Source organism: Cicer arietinum, chromosome 8, assembly GCF_000331145.2.
Source record: "Cicer arietinum cultivar CDC Frontier isolate Library 1 chromosome 8, Cicar.CDCFrontier_v2.0, whole genome shotgun sequence".
Lineage (NCBI taxonomy): Eukaryota > Viridiplantae > Streptophyta > Magnoliopsida > Fabales > Fabaceae > Cicer > Cicer arietinum.
In genome coordinates, this window is record NC_021167.2 from 18,151,122 (window position 1) to 18,154,159 (window position 3,038).

A 3,038-nucleotide genomic window follows, 5' to 3' on the forward strand; every position below is an offset into this window, starting at 1 on the left:
TGTTTGTTTTAAAAATCGTTTAAGTTAAATGGGTATTAAGAATGGGGAATCTCTTAATATTTCTGTTTGCTTAATGTTTGTTGTGAAAATCGTTTAAGTTAAATGAGTATTAAAAATGGGGAATCTTTTAATATCTGCATTTGCTTAACGATTATTGTGGTTGGAGTCTGTGTATGCTCATGCACTTCATTTTGGTAAATCGTGCTGACCCGTGATAGGTGGCACTTCGGTAAACAGTACTAACCCGTGATAGGTGGTAGGTTTACGATTTACGTTTTGGTAAATTGTGCTGACCCGTGATAGGTGACACCTCGGTAAATAGTACTTTGGCCTGTGATAGGCGGCACGTTTACGATTTACGCTTTTTCTTTTAGTTAATCGTGCTGACCCGTGATAGGTGGCACCTCGGTAAACAGTACTGACCCGTGATATGTGGTACGTTTTGTTAAGACAAAATCTCAAATAAACGTTTTGATGATAATAAAACAAAAGATTAATTAAAGATTATTAATCATGATTCTAAATGTTTTAATGTTTAACATGTGCATTTGAGTGTGTTAAAACTAGATAGGAATCAAAGAAAGCAATCCCAGAAAACGCAGATTGATCTTGAAGCAGTTCTGGAAAACGCAGATTGATCTTGAAGCAGTTCTGGAAAACGCAGATTGATCTTGAAGTAGTTCTGGAAAACGAAGATCAATCCTGAAAACAATATTCATCTTATACTCTCATATAGAATCAACAAAAGATTAATCCAAGTCATATTTGTTCCAGAATTTGAATAATCAAAGACATGCTTCAATAAAGGCATATCACAAAGATCATTCTTCTTATAAAGTAAATGCAAGTACGAGACTACAAGTAGCAAAGTACACTACTGATTTGAACTATTATAAAGCCTGGGCACATAACAGAAAAGCTTGTACTCAAGGCTGACATACTGACACAAATCACAGAGTACAAGGCCAGATCATCACAAACCAAAAGATCAATCCTGGATCGATCTTTTGGTGCAGCTAATCAATCTTGCTTTTGGCAGAACTTATCCAACAACTCTTTTATGACAGCTGGTCCCTTTCCAACGGACACATGAGCTGTCCTAAGCCTTCTTGGAGTCTATAAATGCAGCTGCAAGTTGAAGAACAACACACAACAATCAGCACCAAGCAAAAGATCAATATTTTCGATCATACTCAAGTGTCTCAAAATCGTTCTTATAGTTTGCTGTTTTGTTTTAATCTTTGTGTTGTAATCATTTACAACTGAGGTCTATTTAAAGAATATATTTCTCAAACAAGAGTTGAGTAAATATCAAGATTCTAAATAGTCTCAAATCCATCACTTTGTAACTCAAGGTTGTTTTGTCAAATCTTGAGTAAATTGCAAAAATCCTTTTATGTTTTGAAAGGTAACTTGTTAAAACCTTTCCAAATCAGTAAGGTAGAAAGAAGAAATCCTTTCTAGATAGAAGGGTAGGAATTGTGTAAAGATCAAAGATTGATTTGTGATAAAAGTGTAACCACCAAGAACAATCTTTACTTTAAGCACATAGTGGAAATCTCACTCTTGTGAGGACTGGACGTAACCCGTGTTTGGGTGAACCAGGATAAAATATCTGTGTAATCTCTCTATCTCTATCCTTGTTTATTTTATGCTAAAACAAATCACATTTGTGACACCATGGTAACTGTACTGACCCGTGATAGGTGGTACATTTACGATTCCCGCTTTTTCTTTTAGTAAATCGTGTTGACCCGTGATAGGTGACACCATGGTAACTGTACTGACCCGTGATAGGTGGTACATTTACGATTTCCGCTTTTTCTTTTAGTAAATCGTGTTGACCCGTGATAGGTGACACCTCGGTAAACTGTACTGACCCGTGATAGGTGGTACGTTTATGATTTACGCATTTTAGTAAATCGTGTTGACCCGTGATAGGTGGCACCTCGGTAAACGATACGGGCCCGTGATAGGCAGTACGTTTATGGTTTACGCTTTTTAGTAAATCGTGCAGACCCGTGATAGGTGGCACCTTGGTAATTGGTACTTTGGCCTGCGATAGGCGGTACAATTATGATTTACGGCCCTTCGAGGAGGGTTTTGGTTTGGAATTCCGAGTCCATGCATTTTGGCATATACGCATCGCATTAGGGTGCTTGGCACACGAGTCGTGTTTGAATCAAGTTATGATTGAGTGTTATGTATTGATTTTGTGAGTAAGTGTGACTGATTGTAAACTATTTCGAAACTCAAGTTGTCGTGGTAATTGTGTTGGAATTGCTATGTGTTATGTATTGATTATCGTGTGTAAGTGTGATGGATTGTAAAACTATTTCGAAACCCAATTTGTCGTGGTGATTGTGTGGGAATTGCTAAGTGTGATTGTTCGGATTTGTGTGTAAGTGTTGATTGGAATTAGTTAATGTATTTTTGGAGTTATAGGTAGTTCCATAATTTGACATAATCGATTTGCCAATCGATTTTATAATATGATTCTCAAAATCGATTTAGAAATCGATTTGGCCATGCAGGAATTCAGCAAAACAGACAAAAATCGATTTGGAAATCGATTGGCATTAAGTCAGCCATCCTGTCAATTGATTGCCCAATCGATTGCCCAATCGATTGAATTAAGCCCAAAATTCAAATTTCCCTAAAAACCTTCAGGAAATCGATTTGGAAATCGATTGGCTTAGTAGAAATTCTTATTTTGAGTTAGATAACAGATTGCTCAATTGATTTATCAATGTCTTGGTTAGTTATGTATTACTTGATGGATTGAGAACTTTATTTTGTTTTCATTGTTATTTGGCATGTGTTATATGAACTTTTAGCATATGGAAAACCCTTTTAAGGTGCATGCTAAGTTGAAAGGTTATTTTGTGCATTTAAAAACTTAAATGTTATGTGATAATTGTTAATTTCGGTTGGTGACCCTTTACAACTATTGTGGAAATCTGGGCTTTGCCCTCAGATGAGAGCCAGGACAATCCTACCGGTTCGTACCCTGTAGATGGGAATGTAGACGGGAACGC